Source organism: Amblyraja radiata, chromosome 1 (genome assembly GCF_010909765.2).
Source record: "Amblyraja radiata isolate CabotCenter1 chromosome 1, sAmbRad1.1.pri, whole genome shotgun sequence".
NCBI lineage: Eukaryota > Metazoa > Chordata > Chondrichthyes > Rajiformes > Rajidae > Amblyraja > Amblyraja radiata.
The window spans coordinates 71,279,688-71,293,963 of record NC_045956.1 but is presented as its reverse complement, the minus strand read 5'-3'; the positions used below and the strand labels follow the sequence as shown (position 1 = coordinate 71,293,963).

Here is a 14,276-nt window from a genome sequence, read left to right as displayed (position 1 = left end):
AAATTAAACTCCTGGGTTGCAGATTCTGAACAGACCACTTCTGGGACTGGTATTACAGGTGCACAACCTTTTATCCGAAGATCCAAATAACGAAAACCTCCAAATAACGGACATTTTTTCGGTCCTTGAAGAAAGGTCCTTGAAAACGTTCACCGAGGGTGGCCCGCAGAGGTGACAGCGGAACCTCCGGTCGGTCCTCGAAGAAAGGGGAACTAAATCCCCATTCATAAAAGAGAAGGTGAGGGTATATTGCGCGGGAGGGTTAATAATTGACAATATGCTGCTGCCTGCCCGCTGAGTTAAAAAGTTCCCACGGTAGACTCACGATACACAGTGTATCGTGAGTCTTGCGTGGGAACGTTTTAACTCAGCGGGCAGGCAGCAGCAGATTGTCGCTCCCTTCAATTTCACCCCACCTACACCCCTCTGCTTCCCGGCCATGTGTGTGACCCCTTCCCTCCCCTCTCCAGCTCCCCGCCCATTGCACCGGCGCGGGGGATTTGCACTGTCTTCACGTCGGCAATGCCAGCAGGTCAGTGACAGTCACCGGAGACGTCAGGACCAACGGGACACCGACCCCCAGGCCCACTGCAAGCACGGAGATCCCAGAGACCCACAGCCAGCAGCAGCCCAGCCCCGTTCCAACTCCAGAGGAAAACTGCAAACTGGCCGGAGACGTCAGGACCACCAGAAGCCGTTCCCCGATGGGCCGCTACGGCGACAAGTGGCAGTTCGCCCACAGCCCGAGCTGCGCCCCTTCATCGGGACACCGACCACCAGGCCCACTGCAAGCACGGAGATCCCAGATCAGCAACTCCAGCCCAGCCCCGCTCCAGGTACGTCTTGTTCTTGGGAGGGGCGCAGCTCGGGCTGTGGGCGAACTGCCACTTGTCGCCGTAGCGGCCCATCGGGGAGCGGATTCCTCTGGAGTTGGAGGGGGAGGGGGGTATTGTGCTGTTTGATCGCCCCCTACTATCCCAGGGACAGGGAGACAGGACGTTCACCGAGGGCGGCCCGCAGAGGTGACAGCGGAACCTCCGGTCGGTCCTCGAAGAAAGGGGAACTAAATCCCCTTCATAAAAGAGAAGGTCAGGGTATATTGCGCGGGAGAGTAGGAATCCCAAGACAAAGTTGAGTGAGCGTTCACCGAGGGTGGCCCGCAGAGGTGACAGCGGAACCTCCGGTCGGTCCTGGAAGAAAGGGGAACTAAATCCCCTTCATAAAAGAGAAGTGGAGGGTATATTGCCCGGGAGGGTATATCGCCTACCTGGAAGAAACCGGACATTTTTTCCAGGATGTCGTCTGCACACCAAAGCTCACCAAAGCTCATGTTTGGCGCTAAACATGGCACGCCAAAGCTCACATTTGGCGCTAAACGCACGTCGCCTCTGCTGCACACGGATATAAGAGTGTGAAAATGTCGCCTTAGGCCGCCTAAGGGCATGTAGCCCCGCTAGGGTGAAATGAGTGCGAGAGGTGATTCAATGCTGCGGTCACATTTACAAATTCAGGAATTCATTCAACACACTGCATTTCATACAGACATTTATTCTGCAAGAAAAAACTACATTGAAGACTCAAACTCGCGACTGAGGAACTGACGGGATCAAGGCGCAAACTCGCGACCTTGCGGATATGTGCCGAGCACTCTACCACTGAGCCAGCCATTAAAATCTACGCTAAAAAATTTCCATTCCGAAGGCCGACAAATTCTGAATTACGAAAAGTGTCTGGTCCCAAGGCTTTCGGATAAAAGGTTGTGCACCTGTATCAGAACAAACCGTCGACACCATGTCAGCATCCCTCCGAACATCCACTAAAAAACAGTACTTGTCCAGCATCAAAAAATGGGAGAAGTACTGCTTGGATACAGGACCACCTACTCAACCGCTACAGTTACCAACGTACTGGAATTCCTGGCGAACCTTCACCACGATGAAGGACTCAGCTACAGAGCCATCAACACAGCTAGAAGTGCCCTGTCTGTCTATTTAAAACAAGCTCCAGGACAACGGGCCATGGGGTCCCACCCGCTGGTGGTCAAACTAATGAAGGGTATTTACAACTCTAACCCCCTAGACCAAGGTACACCCATATATGGGATGTCAGTGTGGTCCTGACATACCTCAGGGGATGGCCACCAGCCAGATCCCTCAACCTGGAACAATCTATGCTCAAAACACTCATGTTGATGGCACTTGTATCTGCACAGAGGGTCCAGTCACTACACCTATTGTGACTGGACAGCATGCTCACAGCTCCAGACCAGATCTCTGTCATTATCCAGGGACTGATCAAACAGAGCAGACCAGGAACACCTAATCCAGTCGTGGAATTCCGGGCTTACCCGCCAGAACCACGGTTATGTGCCATGACCCACCTACTGCCCTACATAGACACAACCAAAAATATTCAAGGGAGTGAAAAAGCCTTGTGGGTCAGTCATAAAAAACCTTATGGTTGGGTGACGAGCCAAACCATTTCGAGATGGCTCAAGCAGGTGCTAAAAGCTGCTGGGATAAACACTAACATGTACAAATCTCACTCCGCCAGGGCAGCATCCACGTCGACGGCCAAAAGAATGGACGTGCCTATAGACCACATCCTGGCTACAGCAGGATGGTCGGGGGAAAGACCGTTCAGAATTTTTTATAATAAGCCATTGGCAAAACCTGCTTTATTTGCAGAATTTTTTTTACAGACTGCAAATATTTAATTTAAGCCCAGGGGAGCAATTTAATTTCTTTGTTGTTATTGTTAAAAAATACCATTGTGTTTTTCTACCAACAGATTCATTGGTTGATTACGATAACACACTTCCTCCCTCAAGGACTTCGGCAATGAGTGAAGTAATAACTGTTACACGGTTTGAAATCACAGAGCTTTAAAATCTTCACGTAGTCACTCACGTGAATCCGAAGTAAAATAGTAAGATTAGAGAACTTACCAGTTTGAAGTTTGATCTGTATTTTATGAGGAGTTACGATGAGGGATTACGTGCCCTCCGCTCCCACCCTCAATAATATGGGTCAAACTGATAACTGATGTCTCCTTTTCTTTACTATGTTTATTTCAATAACTGTGTCTATCTGTGATTCCACACCGCTGCTTTGATGTATGTCGCGCATGCGAGCTGAGCGGGCTCTTCACGTAATCCCTCATCGTAACTCCTCATAAAATACAGATCAAACTTCAAACTGGTAAGTTCTCATTTAATCTTACTATTTTAAAGTATACTAGACTAAGTGGGACCCGTTGGGTCCCAGCTTCACATGGGAGGGCTCGTCCCACAACACAATAATCCACCTCACTACCAATTCAATATACACACACTCACACACACACACTCAAGCGCACACACACACACACACACACACACACACACACACACACACACACACACACACACACACACACACACACACACACACACACACACACACACACACACGCACGCACACTCACTCGCACACACTCACTCACGCACACATATACACACACACACACATACACTCACATGCACACTCACTCACTCACTCACTCACTCACTCACTCACTCACTCACTCACTCACTCACTCACTCACTCACTCACTCACTCACACTCACTCACTCACACACACTCACACACAGACACACACTCACACACTCACACGCACACTCACACGCACACATACACTCACACATACACTCATACACTCACACATACACTCACAAATACACTCACACTCACACACACACACACACAGACAGTTCTTTAAGTAACCTTCTCGCCTTTTTATAGCCATGGCTGTCTGGCTCATTTTGACAACTTTCTACAAGTACTTGAACACTTCCTCTTGTGTACTTCACCAGAATTCGTAAGTGCTTCTTTTCATCTGTAATTTTCTTCTTCTAATGCCCTTACAAAAGCTTCATACCACAAAGGATCTCCATCAAACGTAGGTATTGCTGCTGGTGGTAGAATGAGAGAGGCATTTTGTTGAGCTATGATCTGGTTGAATTCAGTTTGATTTTTCACCAATGCCACTAATCCATCCTGATAACCTTGGCTTGGCTCCACCTATTGATAAACAGGCCTTTGTGACTCAAACTGGCCTGCTCGAGCCTGTGCACCAGGCCTCGGACAAGCGTGTTCTGCTATTGGTTTGTCTCGAGCATCCACAGATGCTCCATTAGTAGTTTGTTTCAATCTAGCACTCATTTGCTGAGAAGAAGTTTCACCCATCTTCCTCTGTTCCAATGGGTTTTTAAAGCCATGAAATCCGATGGACCATGATTGTGGAGTTGATCCAACTGCTAACTCACTTGGAGCAGTTTATTCTCTTGGTCCAGTGTTCATCGTCTTCGATAATCTAGAGCTGCATCTTCAACCCTCACTTTCCAGTATCTCCTTCTTTGATTTGGCCACCGCCATCTTTGTGTTTAATTTCAGTTGTTCCTTTCGTCACCTCATCTCTTCTTCTTCTCTTCTCATCTCCTCTTTCCTCAGATCGTTCCGTCATCTCATCTCTTCGTCTTCTCACTCAAAATCATGTTTCATCTTCAAGGCATCCGCTTCTATTGAGAGCGGCTAGATCAGCTTCAACTCCCAATCGAGCAGAAGCTCTTGATACCGAACTGGCTGAAGAACCAGATTTATGTCTTGATCCTCGTGGAGATATATTGGAGATACTATCCCCAGGTGCAATCGCATCTTCTATTCTGGCACCTTGTTGCATCGCACTTCCAGCTACTAAGCTCGTAGGTTGTGGCATAATTTCAGAAAACCACTCCTCTGCCTTATCCATGAAACCATTGAATATCTTCACCCTGTCTTCCTCCCATTGGGTAGGTCTTATGCGTTCTTCCCGAGACGGCTGTAAACACAACAGCACATCTTGTTTCTTGCCAACCTCCTTGCAGAGGTTCAATAGTTGGCTCATATTAGATTTCACCATGATCACGTTCTGTTCTGATTCCATTAATTCCTTCTGTTTCTCAATGAATCTGGTAACCTGTTTCCATAATTCGTTTCTCTTCTTCTCGGTTTCTTTCAAATAGGCAGCTTGTGAATTATCTGTTTCTTCTCGATACATAAGTTTTCTGTAGCTATCAATTGACTTGTTAATTTGTTCCCATATCGAGTTTTCCTCCTTCTCGGCTCCCTTCAGAGCTAGAACTTGGCCTTTCTCAGTGAGTTTCAGTTGTCTAATTGGTTTTTCAACACCACCTCGTGGTTCCTCAGGCATGGCTCTTCCTTCATCTTCTGGCTCCATGATTTTAAAGAGGTCATGGCAGATCGCCAAGTCTTTAAATTGAAAGAACAGAGTCTTCTCTGAATACTGCTCCAACTTTATGTAAACATAATTTCTTGGAACAATAACAAACTGATATTGTAGACAACATCTCTCCAACATCCATGGGCTTAAAAATGATGATAGTTCAAAAGGAATGCGTGTTATCAAGACTTCAAAACAATTTCCAAGGACGGTCTCCTTTTTCCAGACAGGTTGGAAAAAACACTAACTGGCTCTTTTTACAGAAGCTGTTTAAAATTAAAGCTTTGCAGCTTCAGATTCAAAGAATAATAGTGGATTTTTACTCACAATTTCTGTGATGATGTCTTTAGATCTTCAGATAAGTCTCGATGCTGTCGATAGACCTCAAGGCCTTCTCTGGCCGAGATCTATTGTCTTCAGTTACCCAGCTGGAACCAGTATTCTGGCCAAAACTTCTTTCGAGATCTTAGCCCAGTATTCTGTCCCACTCTCAGGGACTGGCATTCACCCCCCTGGTCGGAGGGACCCTTTGACTTAATGTAGCGGTAGAATTTTATATTGTTCAAGAGATTACTCCCTCTAGCTGCTAAGTGGACTGCATGGTTAAGGGGAATGCATGCGAGCTCTCCATCCGATACCTTCACAGTTTCTTCACAGATAAATCTTCAAAACACAGTCCTTTGATTAATAAATTCTTTATTGTTGATGAAAAACAATAAGGTACATCCAAACTTCTTCCGACTCGTACACTATAATCTTCATCAGACTCCAGCTTATCGCTTTAAATGTTAGAAAACTCCTCGTGGCTCCGTTACACTTCACATGGTCAAATGGTAAACCTTCTCCATGTTGGTTCCAAACTAAACTAAAAACGAAACTTCTGTGCAAGAAGCTTAGCTCCAAACAGGCCAAAAAATAGTCATAAATCCGACCCACAATATAACGGGCAGTCTAAAATTTAAAGACACATGCCATCATCAATGACACACAGAACAAGCCAAATGGCCACTACATATATGACAGTAAACTCTTTTGAATCTACTCACATGACTGAGCGCAGCCTCTCCACTGTGGGGCTTCCGCAGTCAGCAGCACTTCCACGATCAACGTGACCTCTGCACTTATCGGAAATTACGTAATCAGCACGACCTCTGCACTCACCGGAAATCACGCAATTAGCTTGACCTGTCCACTAAGCGGAAGTCATGAAATGAGCGGCACTTTTGGACTAAACACAGTTGGACCTAATAAAGCATTTATTCCTTCCAAACACAGTTGGACCAAATAAAGCATTTATTCCTTCCAAACACAGTCGGACCTAATAAAGCATTTTTTCCTTCCAAACACAGTGGGACCTAATAAAGCATTTATTCCTTCCAAACACAGTCGGAACTAATAAAGCATTTATTCCTTCCAAACACAGTCGGACTTAATAAAGCATTGCAGGCCAAACAACTCATGGCATTGTCATTAAGGGCAAACAAATCATTTACTGCAAGTACATTGCAGACTCACAGTTCAGTTGATTCACAGCTTAGAATGTCAGTGGCCTCTCCCTCGCGATCTTGCAGAGTGACCGACTCACGTCCAAGCATCCGGCGTGTTATAGTCCTGCCCCCCTCCCCCCCTCCCGGAAGGGGTGTTACCTTCATTGTGGTGATTGACAGGCGAGAGTACCAATCAGCTGATTTCAAGATTTTTTAAACACTCATTACTTTTTTTTTCATCGCTGGGAAAAATCTTCGGGGCTGGCTCAGTGGAGGAGGACTGTGAGTAAGAAGGCTAAAAATCACAGCGATACAGGGTAGCGTCTTTTCTAAAATCAATATCCAGCGCAGACAGGAAGTGGTCAAGATGAGACTTTTAATTATATAGATATTAGCTTTCTGTTTAAGTTTTTTAGCATTTACTGCAATCAATAGTTTTAAATGGTCACTAGAAGCCAAATTAGTGACGTCTAATTATTGCTGAGAAATTCCTGACAGATCCTTTGCATGTGACCTGGCAACATTTGGTTTCCATATCACCACTTAGGGGATGTGGGAATCTGTTATGGCAATAAGTCTGAGAAAGATTTCCCATATTCCTGCAATTGAAAAGAGAATCAGGATCCTTCCCCACGAACAGGAACAGTGCTTAGATATTCCAATTGTCCTCTTAGCAATTGATCATTAAAAGAAGAAGAAGACAAAATATGCATCGAATCTTCATTCTGGTTCACAATGTTTGATGTAGCCCTCACATCTGCTGATGAAGCAGCTTGTATGTTCTGAACAGATGTACCTCAACTGACCATATGCCAGACTCCAGTAAATATGGGAGTCAAGGAACGGTGTTAGGTCATTTATCCTCTTCTGCTTTTCAGAAGGTCATGACTGAACTGTGACCTGACTCCCTATATCCATCTCTTCCCTATATCCCTTAACAGATGTGGCTAACAGAAATCTATCAATCCTAAACTTAAAGTGAATAATTTTCTAGGCATTCATCGCCATTTGTGGAAGAGAGTTTCAAATTTCCAATATAATTTTTCTCAAATTCATTCCTGAAAGGCCTGGCTCTAATCTTTATTTCATTCCCTAATTCCAGACTCCCTGAAGTTATGTAAGTTACTTTCCACCTACTCTATCAATTACCTTTACTGTCATGAAAACTTCAATCACATCACCCCTTAAACCTCCTAGGAATACAATGGTAGTTTGTATAATCACTCCCCACGATTGAATTCATGGAGTCAAGTTTCAGTTTAGCAGATACTTTCCACAGATGACATATCCTTCCAAAAGATGCACTGCCCAGATATGCTCGTAACATTTGATGTGTGGTCTATCCAGGGTTTTATATAGATCTTCCTTCTTTCAATACACAATTTTAAAGCTTTTAAGCTTCTTGATTATTTTCTGCACTATTTGTCATGTTGTAATTCACTCCATAGATGAACCATTGAATCCCTTCGGACCTCCACTACTAGTTTATTACCATTCAGAACATACTCGATTCTGCTTTTTTTAGATCCAAATTGGATGACTCCTATTTCCCTAAACTGAAAGTAATTTGTCACTTATTACCATTCATTTAAATTATGCCTATTCTATTCTGTTTCCATACTTTTCTTTTTCCTTCTCTTTACTCTGCTTGCTACACTGCCTGTTTATGTGTATCTCTAACTTGTCATTAAATAATTGAGACGATGACACCGATCTACTCCTCCTGAGTATGTGTGCAGAAAATAACCTCACCACCACCAACACCCTCTTCAGAATGGCCAACAAATACAAGACCACGTGGATGCATCCCAGGTCCAAGCAATGACATCTCATCGACTATGTCATTGTCCTCAGGCGGAACATCCATGACGTTAAGTTAGCCAGAGCCATGCGGGGAGCTGAGTGTTGGATGGATCACAGATTGGTCAGGTCAATTTTCAACCTGCACATCCCTCCTACACAGCGCAAGACATCTAAACTTCTTCGTGCATCATTCAACACCGAGATGCTCAAACGACCAGAGGTCACTGGGAAGTACCAGTCCCAACTGGACAACAAGCTGACTGCTCATGGACCACTGACAGGCGACCCAACTGAAAAGTGGAACCAGTTCAAAGTTTTCAATTTTTTTTTTTATCTTGGAGATTTGAAAACTGCCGTTAGTTGCTATATATAATTGATAGCCAAATCAGAACATCTTACGCACTTGGTAACATAGACCTGAGATATATAATGGGCAAACAGATTTTATTTTTATCTTGGAGGTTCCTACATGTCAACCTTGGCCCTTTCAACTGGACCACAATCTTATGGTTCAAGTCCCAATTCAGAATCTTGTTCACATATTTCTCCACTGATACTCCAGTGAGGAAGTTCTGCTCTACTACAGGTGGACATACAAGTCAGCACGGCACAATTCTAATGTTCGGTAGGGGAGATTTCTCTTACGTTCACCCAATTGCTTTTCCTTGCAACCATATTAAAATAGTCATTTTGTTACTCTTGTTTGCGAGAGCTTCCTGTTATAATATTGGCTGCTGCAATTTAGATATTGATAAGTATGATAGCAATTTCTTCCTGCTTTGAGACATCCTGAAAGGGATAAAAAGGATATATACATGTGCAAGAGTTTTCTTTTTACCTATTAAATCCATAACACTAAAAGCAGTGTACATTTATGTTAAATCAATGTCATTATTGAATGCACACTCACTGCATCTACAATGCACCCATCCAGTTAACATGTCTTGTATTTATGATCCTGTGCAACTATTCTTGTGCAATCCTGCGCAAATGGCAAACCTATATGATGAGACTAATTTCTAGGGATACTGCTAATTCAATTACATATTGGTGAATGGCATAATTCCAGTGATGCAAAGTGCAATAGTCTTGTATTCTGTGGCCAAGTGCAGCTGTTGGAGACTGGTATGATTCATGGTGAGACCCTGAAAAATGTGGACTATTTCCCATGTTGTTATCGAGTCATACAGCATGGAAATAGGCCCTTCAACCCTACGTGTCCATGACAACAAACATTCCCCATCTAAAATAGTCCTATTTACCTGTATTTATCTATCTATCTATCTATCTATCTATCTATCTATCTATCTATCTATCTATCTATCTATCTATCTATCTATCTATCTATCTATCTATCTATCTATCTATCTATCTATCTATCTATCTATCTATCTATCTATCTATCTATCTATCTATCTATCTATCTATCTATGTGTGTGTCTGGATGTGTAGCTGTGTGTGTTTCTGACTTGTGGCTGCCAGCCTTTGATTTGTTGCCATGATAACACCCGACCCACAAACGCCCTGATTCTTTCCATTTCACTTTTCATTCCAAGTATCCACTCCTCATGAAATTTTGTCGTGTTTATGTACACATTTTTAATAAAATCCTTTCCCCCCCCCCCACTCACTCATTTTGTCGCCTCCTGCTGGCCAGTGACCATAACGGCTGCTGACGCCCGCATCTCGCCTCAAATACGCCATTTAAAAACAACCGCACTGCTGATTCCTGAGCCGCTTGAGTTGGAGGACCACGTCTCCCGTGGGGGCTACGGGTAAGGAACGGCTTAGTTGGGGGAGCAGACCCAAAGGGTCTGCACTTGGTCTAGTATTCCTATAAAACTGTCCTTTCTATGTATCTATTCAAGTGTTTTTTAAATGTTGCGATTGTATTTGCGCCAACTACCTTCTTTAGCAGCCCACTCTATATATCGACTGCCCACTACATGGAAAAAATAGCTAGTCAGGTACCTATTAAGTATCTCACCTCTCACCTTAAATCAATGTACTTTGGCTCCTGATTTTGCTACCCTGGATAAAAGACTGTGCAGTCACCCTATCAATTCTCCTCATGATTTAGTTTTGTATATTACTAGACTAAGTGGGACCCTTTGGGTCCCAGCTTCACACGGGAGGGCTGGTCCCCCAATGCAATATTCCACCTCTCCACCAATTCCAATATTGCTGGCCAGCGGGGGTGGGGGGGGGGCCTTCTGGAGCGCTAGCAAGCATGGTGTTGTGGGCCAAAGGGACTGGTTTCAAGAGGGCTAGTATGGACATTGTCGGCCGAATGAATACTTGGGCTGGCAGCACAGTCACTGAGATCACTCACACACACACATGAACACACACACACTCGCAAACACACACACACACACACACACACACACACACACACACACACACACACACACACACACACACACACACACACACACACACACACACTCACACTTCACACACTCACACACTCACACATACATACACTCACAAACACATACACACACACACTCCCTGACTCACACACCATATATATGGCAGTAAACTTTCTTGAATACTCACACGGCCTCTCCACTTTGGGGCTTCCGCAGTCAACGGCACTTCCGCAATCAGCGTGACCTCTGCACTTACCGGAAATTACGCAATCAGTGTGACCTCTGCACTCACCGGAAATTAGGCATTCAGCGCGACCTGTCCACTAAGCGGAAGTCACAAAATGAGCGGGACTTTTGAACCAAACACAGACGGACCTAATAAAGCATTTATTCCTTCCAAACACAGTCTGACCTAATAAAGCATTGCAGTTTCAAGCACAGGCTGGGCAGCAGGCCAAACAACTCATGGCATTGTCATTAAGGGCTAACAAATCATTTTTTTCAAGTACATTGCAGACTCACAGGTCAGTTGATTCACAGCTTAGAATGAGAGGCATGGCCTCTCCCTCATGATATTGCAGAGTGACTGAGTCACGTCCAGGCATCCGGGTTTTATAGTTCTGTCCACCCCCCCCCGGAAGGGGTGTTACCTTAATCGTGGTGATTGTCAGGCAAGAGGATCTCAAGGTTTTTTAAACACTCATAACTTTTTAACCTTTCATCGATGGGGAAAATCCTCGGGGCCGTCTCAGCGGAGGAGGACTGTGAGTAAGATGGCCAAAAATCATAGCGATATATGGTCGCGTTTTTTCTAAAATCAATATACGGAAGTGGTCAAGATGAGACTTTTAATTATATAGATTGTCATGAGCAAAGCATTTGGTGGCTTGTGCAAAAGGGAATTTGAAGAGCAAGCCATCAGATCAGTTGTAAAATTCACAGTCTATTGGACAGCAATGATCTGCCCTCCTGGGTCCTCCTGTATCTTCCTGTGTCCTCCTATGTCCTCCTGTGTCCTCCTGTATCCTCCTATGTCCTCCTGTGCCATCCTATATCCTCCTGTGTCCTCCTGTGTCCTCCTGTCCCCCTGTGTCCTCCTGTGTCCTCCTGTTCCATCCTATATCCTCCTGTGTCCTCCTGTGTCCTCATGTGTCCTGAGATTCTGACTAGCTCCAGAGGTCACAGGAAAGATAACATAGAAACATGGAAAGTAGGTGCAGGAGAAGGCCATTCAGCCCTTTGAGCCAGCATTCAATATGATCATGGTTGATCATCCAGAATCAGTGCCCTTGTTCCTGCTTTTTCCCCATATCCTTTGATTCCATTAGCCCTAAGAGCTATATCTAACTCGCTCTTGAATACATCAAGTGAATTGGGCTCCACTGCCTTCTGTGGCAGAAAATTCCACAGATTCACAACTCTCTGGGTGAAAAAGTTTTCCCTCATCCCAGTCTTAAACTGTGACCCCTAGTTCTGGACTCCCCCAACATCAGGAACATTTTTCGTGCATCTAGCCTGTCCAACCCCCTAAGAATTTTATATGTTTCTATAAGATCCCCTCTCATTCTTCTAAATTCCGGTGAATATAAGCCCAATCGATCCATTCTTTCATCATATGTCAATCCCTACAAACCACCTACACCTACAAAAACAACCTACAGCCATTATGCACATTACAAAAAAGAGCAATAAGAGTTATCAATAACGTTGGATATCTTGAACATACCAATTTATTATTCTTAAAGTCACATACACTGAAGTTCACTGATCTGGTTAAATTTAAGACTGTGCAAAATCATGTACAAAGCAAGAAATAATTTACTTCCAAGAAATATACAAAAACTGTTTATGGAAATACAGGGTGGGTATAATTTGAGAGGGGAACATAATTAAAAAAAACTCAATGTCACAACAACTCTTAAAAATATGTGCATAGCAATCTGTGGTGTGAATTTGTGGAATGGTCTGGAACAGGAGATAAAACTTAGCACAAGCATAATTCAGTTTAAAAAGATGTACAAAAACACGTGTTTAAAATGATATTGGGATGAGGATAGGTGATTGTGATATTTGTTATACTGATTGTATTGGGAAGGGTGATTATAGAGTGATGGGTTGTAAATATGACTAAGATACTGTATTTGCGGGGTTTTTCTTTTATTTTTATTTTTTTATTTTTTGTATGGCTTTGTAAATATTTGATTAGTGTTCAAATGTAAATAATTTGGTGTACATATAGTGGCTGGTGTACATATGGTGTACATATAGCTGCTAAATTTGTATGAGATAATTACAAGCAGTTGAATAAGGGGTGGGGATTAATAAGCTTTGGCTTCTTCCTGCTCCTTTTCGGACACATATGATTTCATTTATTTATAGATATTGTTTATGACACTTTATAAATATTTTTGTTTTGTTTTTTGTATACTGTTTCACATTTGCTTTTTATTCTTTTATTCTGTCCGAAATAAATAACTAATAAATAACTAAATAAATAAATAAATAAATAAATCCCGCCATACTGGGAATTAACCTGGTGAACTTATGCTCCACTCCCTCAATAGCAAGAATGTCCTTCCTCAAATTAGACCAAAACTGCACACAATACTCCAGGTGCGGTCTCACCAGGGCCCTGTACAACTGCAGTAGAACCTCCTTGCTCCTATACTCAAATCCTCTCGCTGTGAAGGCCAACATGCCATTTGCTTTCTTCACTGCCTGCTGTACCTGCATGCTTACTTTCAGTGACTGATGTACAAGGAAACCCAGGTCTCGTTGCACCTCCCCTTTTTACTAATCTGACACCATTCAGATAATGGGTAGACACAAAATGCTGGAGTAACTCAGCGGGACAGGCAGCATCGCTGGAGAGAAGGAATGGGTGATGTTTCGGGTCGAGACCATTCTTGGGTTTCGACCCGAACGGTCACCCATTCTTTCTCTCCAGAGTTGCTGCCTGTGCCGCTGAGTTACTGCAGCATTTTGTGTCTACCTTCAATTTAAACCAGCGACTGCAGTTCTGTCCCGCACCTTTCAGATAATAATCTGCCTTCTTGTTCTTGCCACCAAAGTAGATTGTGTCTCCGCAAAGTGCATCCAATTCACTGGAAGGATAAATTAGTCATGTTGATACCTCTCTCACCATCTCCAGCATTCAAGCTCTAGTTACTCTCACTGACTGCGCTGAGTTGGCCACATCTTTTGCATGCCTGACACCCGATTCCAGAAGCAGACACTCACACTATAAAATCATGGGTAAAGATTACGGGACAGATAGAGGAAAGCTTTAAGTATAATCCCACACCCTCCTTGAAGAATATGGTGAACACAGTGCGATTTCCTCTAAATTAGG

At 43.7% G+C, this 14,276-nt stretch overlaps 1 long non-coding RNA gene across 1 annotated transcript; it reads right to left on the bottom strand.

Moving 5' to 3' along the window:
- Window positions 1-3,614: 3,614 nt before the first annotated feature.
- LOC116972428 lies at window positions 3,615-6,358 on the bottom strand. The gene is made up of 3 exons (XR_004411803.1): window positions 6,272-6,358; window positions 4,223-4,226; window positions 3,615-3,646 (listed from the first exon to the last, which is right to left on the bottom strand). It is a non-coding gene; the product is annotated as an uncharacterized LOC116972428 (long non-coding RNA).
- Window positions 6,359-14,276: the final 7,918 nt, after the last annotated feature.